This window comes from Triturus cristatus, chromosome 4_2 (genome assembly GCF_964204655.1).
Source record: "Triturus cristatus chromosome 4_2, aTriCri1.1, whole genome shotgun sequence".
In the NCBI taxonomy this organism is placed as follows: domain Eukaryota; kingdom Metazoa; phylum Chordata; class Amphibia; order Caudata; family Salamandridae; genus Triturus; species Triturus cristatus.
The window spans coordinates 323,292,391-323,306,925 of NC_140586.1; the positions used below are offsets into that span (position 1 = coordinate 323,292,391).

At 38.3% G+C, this 14,535-nt stretch overlaps 1 protein-coding gene across 1 annotated transcript in view; it reads right to left on the bottom strand.

Moving 5' to 3' along the window:
• Nucleotides 1-14,535, bottom strand: part of HMCN1 (hemicentin 1) — a 1,072,905-nt gene that overhangs the window by 304,552 nt on the left and 753,818 nt on the right. The window lies entirely within an intron of this gene.

Genomic DNA, 14,535 nt, shown 5'->3' on the forward strand with positions numbered 1-14,535 from the left:
TACTGGAAGTAGTTCTATTGACACTTTTGGGAGCCATGCTTTCCTCTCCTCTTGCAGCAGCCGTCGATGTTCCTGGCTGATGGTGTGATACGGTGGTATGTTTGTTCGTGTGGTGTGAAATTCCTCCTTGCATCCGTGGGTAAGGATGGATAATACCCAATTGTCTGAGGTTATTCTATTCTATTTGGGAAGAAAAAAACCTGCCCCTCCGTCAGGTGTTGGGTGATCAGGGGTATGGAGAGTAAGTCATTACTTTGAGGCGGGGGACCCCTTGCCTTGAGTTGCTCTGCCTCTCTGCCGCCTTTGCTCACAAAACCTAATCTTTGGTTATGGTTGGAAGTGTGCGCTCCTGAAAGGACTGCTGATGCTGGAAGGTATGCCATTGAGGAGCGACTCCAGCTTCGGGTCCCCCTTTTACCTATTGATGCTGAAAACCAGGCCAGCAGGTTGGGGTCTAGAGTGCCTACATAGCCTCAGCATGTCTTTTGTCTTTTTTTAGCATTGCTTCTACCTGTGGACCAAACAAATGTTCTCTGTCTAAATGGATATTCAACAGGTGTTGTTGCACCTCAGGACAGAAGCCAGAGATTCTGAGCAGACATGTTTTTGGAATAAGAAGCTTGTATTTGTCACACTGGATGCGTGATTGCTGCAACAAGCACACATCAGATGTTGGAAGCGGAGATGAATTTCCCCCCTTGTGGCAAGGTCTTGGCTGCTGCACGGCATTCCTCTGGCAAGTTTTTTTATCAGTTGCTCCACATCTTCCCAGTGATACCTTTCATATCTGCAAACGCATCCACTGAGTTGGCAAACAGCTATTGTGTGGTTGTGCTGACCACTACCTTTTTGCCAGTGTCTCTGTCTTGCGACTTTGGAATGGAATGGAAGGTACATTTGTATAGCGCAGCTATCACTCCAAGGAGCATCTTGGCGCTAGGTGTCAACATAGATGCAACATGTTGGCTAACTGATGTTGTTCGATGGGTCCTGTGCATATTATACTAGGGCTTTGTATGCAGTGTCTGTAAGGGAGAAAACCCAAGTCTTCAGGGCTTTCCTGAAGAGTTTTTCTGTTGAAATTTGCCGAAGCTGATGTGGCAGTTTGTTCCACACCCTGGAGCCGATTACAGCTAGGGACTTCCCACCCTTACTGGAGAGCCTGAATTTAGGGTTCACTAGAAGGTTTTGATTAGAGGACCTTAGGCTGCGTGCAGGACGATAGCGCTTAAAGCCATTCGACAAATACCTGGGTCCCTGTGAGTGAAAGGCTCTAAAAGTGATAACCAGGATTTTGAATAGAATACGCTTATGTATTGGTAACCAGTGAAGGATAGTGAGGGCTTTCCACATATAGTGATGGGTGCATCCCCAGGGCTCCATGCCAAGGCCTTGTTCGTAGGTGTGTGGTTTAAGAGGGAGTTTGGTGGTGCATGTTCTCTTACATACAAGGGATCCTCAGGTACGACCTTCTACTTTCTCTACCCTCAGTGTCACAACCCTTCTTTTAACTTCTTCTTTGAAATCACATTGTGAACTTTTATTATATTTAAAATTGTCTTCAAATAGCCCGAATGAGACGTAAAGCACTGTCACTTTATTTAATTATTTTTTATATACATACAGATTGAATTTTACTCTTTATTGGAAGTCTGAATTTATTTTCCATTCTGAATTTGGGTTAATTTTGTTACCTTTTATGATCAATAACAAAACGAGTAACTGTTAATATATTATGCCCCGATGGATTTTATATACCTTGTTAATAATAATATTCTTATGATTTTTATTGTTGAACTGTATGAATGATGATGCTTTTATGATACTTGTTATCAAAATAAAGCTATTTGACTGACTATGCTTTCATGTTTTTCAGCATGGGGAAACTGGACTGAGAGTTCCATTCCGGAAAAAATCTCCACCAAGAAATCATCTTCCTCAACCACATGTAACATAATCTTACTGAGGTCAGCCACACTTCGGATGACTCTGTGATATGGTATGGAGTGGTGCAGGGGGTTTAACTGGAGAGGGCTCCAAAGATGGGTCCTTTTGTGGGTCTATATTGAAATCATTCCTCGGGTCATCCTAGTCATCTGTAGGAATGAAATCTTGCAATGATTCATACATTGATATTGATACAATCTTTTCTTAGTATGCTCATAGCAGGAGTATGATAAACAGTCCTCCCTTCCTAGAGTTAACAATGCCATCCTGCCAAATTTCAGTTAACAGATTAGTTATTTCCAAATGAAAATGAGTCAATCCTAGTTATGAACTATGAAAGATAAAAACTACATAATTATATTGCAAGATTACCTCTGCCTTTTCACCTTCCAACCACAAAGATCTGATCTTTCATTCTTAAAACTATAATTTCATCATGCTCATATTAATGATAAGATTATTTGGAAACCAATATCTTTCAAGTGTTACTAACTGCTTCTGAGGTCCAACCAATATCTTATCCAGAAGTTACATTTAAGACATGAACCGAGACATTTCACATTTAGGAAGGAAGCTAAGGATATCTTCTGGTAAACTAGGAAGATACAATAAAAGGAATTTGAACACTATGGGAACAAAACTTGTTTGAATGGTTCTAAATGTTTATTCTACTTGTGCACTGTATTCATTCATTCAGTATTGCTATTTTTCATGTATTATGATACGATGATTTCAGATTAGACCAAACACTGTAGTAAAGTTCCAATGAATACAATTTTTAACCAACGTGTCTATCAACAGTCTGCCACGAACATCTGCTTAGTCCCCATATTCGTAGGTCTCCAGACAATATATATCATGATTTAGCAATGAGTTGTGGTTCTCATTTCCAAAACTAATTCCAACCAAGCATGTGTCAGAATCAGTATTCTCCTATTATTTTCCCACCATTTAAAATAATCAAGCATGAGTTAAAAATATCCCCATAGAGACTAACGAAGAAGTGAGTTTGAAAGGCAGATAATTCATGGCGATCTTATTTTCAAAATGTGGGATTAATTATTGATCCTAACCAATTGTTACAGCTTATTTGACAGCATGATTAAACACAGGCTACAACAAACTGCAAATTCTGCTTAATAACAACGTTACAGACACCATGTGGCTTTGTTTCACGACTGGATGGTATTTGGACAACATTTTGAGTTGTAAATATTGGGATACAAAAATATTGTTTTTAATTAAGTTAATGTGTTTTAGTTCATATATTAATTGTATGCGTTATTGTGTGCATAATTAAGAATATCTTAAAATATAGTTTGTAATTTTAAGTGATATATAATTATAAGTGTAATTACTAATAGGGTGGAAAGTTAATTAAGTAATAATTATTAATTATGTACATTATGCAAAATTGATAGATTTTAGTTATGTTTTAGTTGTGAGTTGCTAGGTTTGTAGGGGTATAGAGTGGGATGTTAAGTAATAATTAATTAACAAATAATAATTAATTGTAAATTAGTTAGCTGATTATAAATTATGTAGATTGGTTATACTTAATTATTTTTGTTATATCTTAAGATGGGCTGCTAGGTTTGTGGGAGTATAGTGTGGGAAGTGATTAAAGTAATTAATAAATAAATAAAACATGGTAATTAAGTATTACATTGTTTAATAATCATGAAAAACTGTTTAATTCTTTCATTCTTTTTTTATTTTTATACACACATTGTTTTGGGGTTGATTAATATTAAGAGTTGTATATTTGCTCTAAATTGATAGAGTTATTCAAATATGTAATGTGTTTGAAGTGAAGTACTTTCTCTATGGTTGCACAGACTGGACTGGGAATAGTACATTTAATTCCAACACTTTCCCTACTGTTGCACAGACTGGAGTGGGGAAAGTAAATCTTACCCATTTGAAGTTCACACATTTTCCCTACTGTTGCACAGACTGTTGTGGGAATTGTAAATCTTTCTCTTTCAAAGTCCAAAGCTTTCTCTACTGTTGCACAGACTGTGTAGGAAGCAGGCTCTTTATATAGTATACCGAAATGAGGTATACTGTGCAAAGAGTTCAGGTATTCCTATATAGGCGGACAGGGGCTTGCTCTAGCAATCCCAAGGTGCTCTTCTCTTTTAGAGGGTAGTGTGGTCGAGCGGCCTTCAAAACAGGAAGTGTTGGCAGCCATTTTGGGACTGGAGTCGAGCATTTTGTTAATAAGGGAGGGGGGACTACCTCCCCCCTGGGGCCTATTGATTTTTAGAAATGGGGGGCCTCTCATATATACCCAAACCCCAGGGACCAGCTAGTCCCTTCGGCAACATGTCACAAAATAATTAGGGGGCCTCTGGGACCCCCCATGCCCCGGGGACCACCACCTCCCCGGGGTTACAATATTTTTCCAAAATGAATTTGTATTGGGGCCTCAGGGACCCCCCTGGGACCATCACATCTCAGGGCCATCTTGTTATAAAGTAATTGTGCAGCATGTGCCGTTCTCATCCCAGGGGACAACCACCACCCTGGGGTAGACCCTAGAACAAGAAAAGAGGGGAGTCCCGCTGCCCCCTCTTGGAGCCATTGATGGCCCTGGGGGCCGCCTCCCCCCCCCCCCGGGCCGGCTCCTGATATGTCTCGGGGTGCCCACCCCCAGGACATAGCTGTTTGCACAAGCTCCCCTTCCAGCAAGCGAGAACATTAAATATGCTCTTGCTTGCTAGAAGCACAGCAGAATTGCTTTCACAGAGAAGGAGCTGCATGTTTAGCAGCTCCCTCTTTGTGAAAGCAGCGCCTGCTTCCACAGGAGGCGGGTGGCCGGCAAGGACTACGGGGGCCTTTAGGCTCCCCCCATGGTCCCCAACAGTTGTAAGTGGGTGCCCTGGTTGGGACCAGGGAACCCAGAAGAGAGGCCCGGCCCCGGGGGATGGGGTCCCCAGGGCCAAAATCAGCCCGGGAGGGGGCCACTCATTCTCCTCCTTATAAAGACCTGAAATTCCTAAAAAATATACAAAAACAATATACAATTAAAATCACATAGCAGGTGCACTCGCCCACTTAGTACCAGTTTAAATTTTTTACTATATTATCTGCAAGACTTATAGGAGAAATATTTAAGGAGTGAGTATAGTTTTCAGTTTATAAGATTCTATAAGATCACATACAGTCAAGGAAGTAAAATAAAATAGAATGAAATGAAATATTGTGAAATTCATTTCATAATATAGATGATATAATAAAGATTTTAAACTGGTTTTGATTGGGCAAGTGACATCCGCTTTGTGTTTTTAATTGTATATTGTTTTTGTATATTTTTGTAGGAGTTTCAGGACCTACGCACTAATAAGAAATGCAAAGGAGCTAGTATATCTGCTCAATAGAAAAGAAGCGTCCAGTACTTGCTGGGGATCTTTTGGTGCAATGGGCTCAATGTATATGGTATTTAGTCATGCATGGTTCCAGTAAAATGAATAACATAGAATGTGGTGGCAACAGAACACTGACACAACAATGTGTAAGCCCAATGGGGTAAAGTGAAGATGACTGCATTCATCACATCTGATTGTATGCATCAATGATCAATACAAAAGCAGTGCGTTTGAGCCTGTGATATTAATATGATTCAGCATTTCTTATTGTCACTTGCTTGCTGGAAACTGGAACATAAGAATTTGTTCCTGGTATGTTAGGCATTTGCCTTATGCCTTTAGTTATTTTAAGCAAGTGAACTATGCACGAGATGTAATTTTTGCAATACGGGGAGCCGTGACGATTTAAATGTATGGAGAAAGTCATAATAAATGTGAGGCAATGCAGTATGAAATAACAAACATAACTTATGCTTGTTATTATCTTGTGCACTGAATTTGGTTTCTATACAATGAAACCGGTGGTAAAGATGGCGCTTATGTTTTCCAAACCTTTATGCAAGTCCTGCCTCCATGTTTATTAAGTATAAAATGTATGCTTTAGTGTCCACCCCCAACCAATGAGCAAGGAGCCGGCTGTCTCCGAAACGCATTGGGTTTAGGCGTGTTGGTAAATAGACTTTTTAAAAGCAACTGGAGTTCGTGTTATGTTGAGCTGAGGATTGGCGTTGACTTTTTGGGATTTAAAATATCGGGTTCACACCCCAAACATGAACGCCACTGCAAGAGGCAGGAAACAGGAGTGTGACTTGGTATATATATATATATATATATTCAGTGAAAAAACCATAGGTTTCACACACGTTATAGTTAGGAATTAGCATTTAAAAAACCTTAGAAATTCAGTGAAAAAACCATAGGTTTCACACATGTTATAGTTAGCTGGACATTTTACTCGTAAAAAACCAATGAAATTCCCCCGTTATAGTTAGTTCAGCTAACTATAACTCGCGCGCCCGCAATGCACTGCTGATGACGTCACATATTACATCACTCATGACATGGTCAGTGACATCACTCATGACATCACTGATGACATCTCAAATGACATCACTGATGACATCACTGATGACATCATCCAGTGAATGTGTGTTTTTCTGAAAATTAAATATGTTTTATATATGTATATCTCAAGGTTGATAGAAGAATAAATGGGTATATTACTGTCTAAATGGATGATTTCTTTTTGAAAAATTGATTGTGTAACTGACTGATTAAGTGTATCATAGTGAATACATGGCTTAGTGAGTAATATTTAAATATGTAAATATCTGTATCATTTTTTCACTTTGTGTATAAGTGGCTGCATGGGTTGGTGAGTAGCTACATGGGTGTCTATATAGGTTATTAGTTGGTTTTTTGAGTATTAGTCTGAGTGTCTGCATGGTTCGGTGGGGGGTATGACGTAGTGCATAGGTGCATGAATGAGTGACTCACTGTTTGTATGTGTTGAACAGAGCATGTGTGCAGGACTGCATGGGTGGATGAGTGTGTGTATGGGTGTGTTAGTGAGTGAATGACTGTCTCAATAGTGTCTTTATGAGTAACTACATATGTTTAAAACTAGTATATGTGACTATTGGTTTATATATGTGAGTATATGTGAGAGTGAGAGATTGAAAGAGTTCCTGTATGAATAAGTATGTATTTCTATAAGTGATTGTTTAAAAGACTAAGTATGTGTAAGTTTCCGTAGAAGTAAGTGTGGTGGTGTGTGTATAACTGTATATGCAAGTAAATGTATGTTTGATTCTTTATTAGCATGAGTGACTATGTGTGTGAGTAGCTCTATGGATGAGTGGCATTGTGTAACAGGATGTATAGGTGTATGAGTACATATGATAAGTGAGTACATGTATGAGTGACTGTATAGGACTGTTGGTGAATGAGTGGATGTGTATGTGGATCTTAGAATTACTGAAGAGGTTGTTGTAACTGTTATTGGTATGTCCTTTGTTTTGAAAATTTTAGTCTCTATTTTTGAATGCGTGTATCAAAGGTTATATTAGGGGAAGAGGAGGTCTGCCACTCTATCACAAGGATGATGTCATCAGTGATGTCATCAGTGATGTCATTTGAGATGTCATCAGTGATGTCATGAGTGATGTCACTGACCATGTCATGAGTGATGTAATATGTGACGTCATCAGCAGTGCATTGCGGGCGCGCGAGTTATAGTTAGCTGAACTAACTATAACGGGGGAATTTCATTGGTTTTTTACGAGTAAAATGTCCAGCTAACTATAACATGTGTGAAACCTATGGTTTTTTCACTGAATTTCTAAGGTTTTTTAAATGCTAATTCCTAACTATAACGTGTGTGAAACCTATGGTTTTTTCACTGAATTTCTAAGGTTTTTTAAATGCTAATTCCTAACTATAACGTGTGTGAAACCCATGGTTTTTTCAGTGAATTTGCAAGGTTTTTTAAATGATAATTGTTTTTTTTTCTTCTATTTTTTTTAACATATTTTTATTTTATTTTTCTTACCTTTTATAAAGACTATGGTTAAATTTTTAAAATTCTTTAATATGTTTTTTTTTTAATATATTTTTTAAAATAAACATGTAAAATTTATTTGCAGTACTTTTTTTATTTTTTTTTATTTTTTTTGTAGTACGCGTACCGTAAGCTTACGGTAAGCGTACGGTTTACGCAACGCCCGTAATGTTTCTACGCTGCTTGCGTATAGTTACGCAATTTGCGTAGCCGCGCGTACTCCGCGTGGGACGCGTGCGCGCGTACGCTACACGCGCACGTTACGCGGAAGTGTCGGGTAGTGTCTGTTATGCGCATGCGCGCAAGCGCGTGTCTTTTTTACGCGCATGCGCACTTTTGACGTAAGCGTACCGTAAGCGCACCGTAAGCGTACGGTAGGTCATGTGATCATGAAACACAACTTTTGATTGGTTGAAACTACTTTCAGTTCTAGAACTCTCCTACAACACACCCATTCCCCTCATTTCTGCTTGTGATCCCTTAGGAGAAGGAGCTGGGTTGTCTTTGTGATACGATGGCAGAACAGCAGAGCTCTTCTGAGAGTGAGGCTAGCACTAGCAGCACTGTTTTGAGGCAGAGAGCGAGGAAACAAAAGCCCTCTTATGTATGGGATTATTTTACTTTTCCTGAAGGCCAGCAAAAGGTGAATGCACCCTTAGTAACTTGCAAGCTGTGTCAGCGTGTACTTTCAAGAGGTAATCCTGACAGGAAGTATTCCTTTGGGAATCATACCATGAAGAGACACCTCAAGGATGTACACAGAAGGACACATGGTCATCTTTTTGGAGGTAACTCTTCAGAAAGACAAGCAAGTACATCCACAGCAGCTCAGCCTGGACCATCATCTGCAGAGCTGACTCCTTCTTCTGCAGGTCAGGTGAGCCCTTCATCTGTGGGGGGAGCATCTCCTTTTGCTGGCCCTCTGGAAATGAACCCTCGATTTCGGAGGGTTGATATTCGATGCGCCTTTTGTCAAGATCTAATTTGCCATAGGGAGACCAGTGTTTCCCTAGTGAACAACAAAATAGATCAGCACACTTGTCGCTTTGAATAATTTTCCCATTCTTTCTTTCCTCTGTCCCTGCATGAACACAACGGTTCTTTTAAGAGCCAACCTTATCTTTCATCTTTTTTTTACATATGTTTTTAAAAACTTTTTTTTATTTATTTTTTACCATACACTAAAAATCAATTATCACATTACAAGGTCCTTGAGAGACTACAATTATTATTATTGACTTACCATACCCACTCAAAAAAATATTTATTCATTTGTTTTTTTTAAAAATAGCTTTAAAAATGGTTCTAGTTTTCGAAATTTTTCTATATCAATCTGAAAAAAAAGAAAAAAGTATTAATATTTTTAAAACATTTTATAATACAGTACACATATTTACATATTTTTCAAAAAATATTTTTGCCTTATTTTTGCTGTTTTCAGAATATATTGCCTTAGTGATGCTGAATGTATTTGCATTACAGACTGAAACCTCAAACCCCACTCGCTTGTAAATACTGTGCATGATTCTACATGGAAAACAGCTGGGTGTGTGCTAAGAGTCTGCTTCTGCACCAAAAAATCGCTCCCCCTTTTTCCTACTAATGCAACTGTGAAATCACCAGAAAAAAACGCAATAAATCTCTGCCTGTAATTCCTATTTCCACACAGAGTCATGTTTTCACATTAGTCCCAAAACGAAATTTCTTTGCCAATTTAAATGCACACTTACTGCTCTTTTTTTTTGGCAAGTGAAAATCACTTTTACAGACTGACACATTATGAAACCACTTTTTTGATTTTTTTAAATGCACATGTCCAAACTGCTTTTTCAGACCACCACCATGTGTAACCTGGGTGGCTGTCTACATTCCAGCAAGGGCAACCAGCCTTAGTGATGCTGAATGTATTTGCATTACTGAGTCCAACCTCAAACCCTTAAACTATTCTTTTTTTTTCCAGTACACCTTAATTTATCGTGAAAACATAGTCCATATTATTTTACATGTTCCTCACATTTAAATTTCTCCCAAAACAGAAAATGATAAACACAACTTCAACAAAAGGAATTCCATTTCTATTATTCATTTCTTAATTTACCATATACATCCCCTCTCAAACTCTTAACTCACCTTTAAAATTAGTTAGTTGTGATAGAAATGTGGCACTCAAACAGCAGATTATCAGAGCCAGGATCTCTGTTCTGTTCACCTCTCTCCTCTCAGCAGAACCAGATAATGGCAAACTTTCCCTCTATTTTTCCACACATATACATGTAAGTTTCAAATCTCAGTGCTTCCCCCTTTTTTTCAAATGTAATCACACATTTCTATTGGTTGAAAACCAACCCTTTTCCAAAAGTACCCTGCCCCCAACTTGACTTCTGCCTAGTACCCTTCCCCCAACTTGACTTCTGCCTGCTACCATAGCAACAGCTCATGGAACACTGCTGTGTGGAGTTAGGTCAGAAGTTCGCCACACAATGTTTCAATTCCACAGAGCAAGAGTGCTTGACTTTTCAAACCTAACAGCAAATCCATAGTACTGTTCTTTGGTAACACATTTTTTTGTACCAATACAAAACATGCTTCTATTAGTTTACACATACAGCCTAGTTTTTATTCTAGAATGGTATGAAACAGCCAATCAGTTCTTTTTGTTTTGAAAAAAATATGTATGCCTCCATTTCCAAACTGTCTTTCTTTTCATATTGCCATTCTACTGAAAGACACCTCCTGAGTGCATCCAGTTCTCCTTTGAAGATGTTCACAGTGTGGATTGTAGGGCACAGCTATGTCTTCTGGAGTGAAAAGTTTGCAGAGAAAACAGATATGGTGAGAGACCTTGCTTTGCCAAATGTAGACATTAAATGGATTGGTCAGAGAGGGTTAAAGTGGCACCAATTGATGCCATTGGTGAAATCCTTCATGCAAATCCAACACCCTGACCTCATAATAGTGCACTGTGGTGGCAATGACCTAGGCACTTTGACTGGGGTAGGTCTGGAAATGCTTATGAAGGACACCTTTGCACAACTGTTTTCACTTTTCCCTAAAACTGCCTTTGTGTTTTCAACATATGCCAAAGGCAAAAATGGAACTGGTCCAATCATTTCTGTCCGCAGATTGACAAAGCAAGAAAGCACGTCAACAAATCTGTTTCTGCTTTCCTCCGTGACTATGGTATGGGTGCCATTTACCACAACAACTTGCGTTATGACATGCAAGACATTTATAGAGGAGATGGTGTGCACTTCAATGATGAAGGGAACAGAGTCTTCCTCTTGAACCTTAGACTCTGCATCGGTACTTACTTGTAGGTACCACTAAAAAATCATTTCATAAACACAACGGCTCTTTTTAGAGCCCCCTAATATCTAAACACTTAAATCTGAATTTCATTTATTTTTTTATTTTTTTTTCTACCGTACGCTTACCGTAAGCTTACCGTACGCGTACCCCGTGATTTTTTTTTAAATCAATAAATGTTTTCTTTGTACTTTTCAGTCCTTCTTTGACCCCCTCACAAATGTAAGGGGGTCTGTAACTCTCCTCATTGCCCCCTTTTCTTGTTTTCACTCTTTTTTTTCTGAGTGAAACACACAAAATGGCGGCCGCCGCTTCCTGGTTTCGGCCGATTCGAATGTTTACTAAGATCTAACAGCCAATCAGAATCGCGCTCGCGCACACTACCGTACGCGTACCGTAAGCTTACGGTAAGCGTACGGTAAGCGTACCGTAAGCGGGCTCAGATATATATATTGATTTAAAGGCTATTTTCTCAGAATCTACTGAACAGATTTACACCAAACCTACAAAAGGCACTTCCTTGACATAGGGACTACCTCTCTGCCAAATTTCTAGTAATTCTGTTCAGCCGTTCGGGCTGTAGCTCGTTCTAAAGGTCCTATGGAAAAATGCATGGGAAAAACGCGTTTTGGGACCCCCCTTTTATCTCAGCCCCCGCTTGACGTATCCCCCCGAGACTTTCAGGGTAGGAGCGGAGCGTAGCGCCCCACCTATTTTGAGAAATTCGCGAGGATTCATCGACCGGCGCCAAAGTTATTCAAAATAGAATGTTGCGGATTTCCTATGGAAAAGGGGTCCTAACTATAACTACCTACTGGCGACCGTAGGTAATATATATATATATATATATATATATATATATATATATATATATATATATATATATATATATATATATATATATATATATATATATATATATTCACTTAAAAAACCATAGGCTTCACACATGTTATAGTTAGCTGGACATTTCACTCGTAAAAAACCAATGAAATTCCCCCGTTATAGTTCAGATAACTATAACTCGCGCGCCCGCAATCCACTGCTGATGACGTCACATATTACATCACTCGTGACATGGTCAGTGACATCACTCATGACATCACTGATGACATCATCCTTGTGATAGAGTGGCGGTCGCGTAAGTTATAGTTATCTGAACTAACTATAACGGGGGAATTTAATTGTTTTTTTACGAGTGAAATGTCCAGCTAACTATAACATGTGTGAAACCTATGGTTTTTTAAGTGAATTTGCAAGGTTTTTTAAATGCTAATTCCTAACTATAACGTGTGTGAAACCTATGGGATCGGCCGTTATACCCGGTCGGGAAAGAGCCCTGCCACAGAGGTGTGGACCGAGCTGCAGGTATTTTGCAAGCAGCATTGAGGGCAGGAAGGTCGTGATGCAGGTTAAAGGGCAGCGCAGAGACTTTGTGACATTTTCCATACCCACTGTGGTTTTATTTTTATTAAAATTGACATTGCATTTGAGCAGCTCACTGTAGCGTTATTGCGGCACTACTAAGACCAGCAGGCTCTGGGTGAGCCAACGCCCACTGGGGCAGGTGTTAATCATTAAAAGATGCCGGTGCTCTTTGCAGTGTTAAAGGAAGCCTCTGAAGAAATGCTCGAGGAGCATGAAACGCGTCAGGCAACAAACTCATTTGGACTATGTTTTCATTGCCCTGCGCTGTTTTCCTGCACATTAAAATGAAGATTTATCTACCTGTAAGCTGGCTCTTCTAAGTGGGATACTTTTGATGTTGGATATATATATATATATATATATATATATATATATATATATATATATATATATATATATATATATATATATATATATATATATATATATATATATATATATATATATATATATATAAATATATAATTTTTTTTTTTTTTTTGCCACAAATGCCCAAGCTTTTGAAAAGCGCATTCTCGATGGACTGCACCATCCGGTTTTCTCTTAAGCACAGACTCACACTCTTGCTCCCCGGTTATTCGCTCAGACCTGACACGTTTCAAGGCTCCTGCCTTTCATCAGAGGTCAACAGTAAAAATGAACGCAGAGGAAGATTCTGGCCTTCTTTTATTTCAGTTTGTTAAAGTAATTTAATATATATTCTTTTTATAGTAGTACATTTAAATAAATGAATTTAATATAATGTATTTTTAGTAATAGTGTTACATTAGATATATATATATGTATACTTAAACATACACACACATGTGTGTTTGTATAAGTATATAATTATATATGGTATTAAATATTTAAATTAATTTAATTTACATTATATTAATGTTATATATTAGAAAATATTTAAGTTTTACTGTTTCAAACTATATATATAATATATATATATATTTTTTTTTTACAAAAAATGTGTATGTTTTTTAACAAGATTAGTGTGAAACATTCTTTTTTTCTGATAGTTTTGTGCTTACCATTATAAGTTTAGGACACAAAATTTTTGCAATCAATATTTTAAAGCAATATTTTTGTAGCACGATATTGTTTTTCTCAATATTGTGTCAGTGATCCGGCTGTATTAAAGGGAGCTCTATCATGTTTCAAAGGGAAAGATACTACTGTAAACCTTCTGATACAATAACGTCCAATAGAGTTATGTTTTCATCTCATTCTGGCACAAAGACAGCTCTATCAAAACCCAGTCTTGATATGCTTCAGAATTGTCATGCCTACTGGTGCATTCCAAAGTTTCTCTTGCATACCTAAAAACTACTTCCCTCCAGATAATCACCTCCTCCTGTGGCTAGATTGTAACTAATTCCTCATCTTAGACAACTTTTTTGACCACTCGACTACCCAATTTCACTGAAGCTAAATTACGTGCATTAAAAACACATCTTCTCACCATTCACATATTTGAGTGTTTTCTAATCAGCCTACATCCTTTTGACAATAGGGGAGTACCTCATATCAACTTGCAAATATTGGCAATGGATATAGTTAGCTGTGTGCTATGTGTGACCTTAGAATGGTTGGGTAGTTGCTAGGATCAACTAATGATTGATGAAAAGTTCAGTAGTCATTGCATTGATGTACCAGACGTATGGTCGCTGGTATTGTTAGAGTTCTGAGTGTTTGAATTATAGTTGGATGTTATTCACTTTGATCTTGCCTGAATCTGACCACTTGGCTCTGGTCATTAATGTGTCTTTTTCCTTGTGTTCAGCCATAAGGCTTTCTAAACTGCACACTTTTAATCAGTTTCCTAAAGATTAGGTAGTTTGCCAGTGCCTTCAAGCCTAGAGGGAGAGCATTCCAGAACTGTGGATTATGTGTTCCCCGGAATCGGACCATGTGCTTTAGTCTTTTGAATTC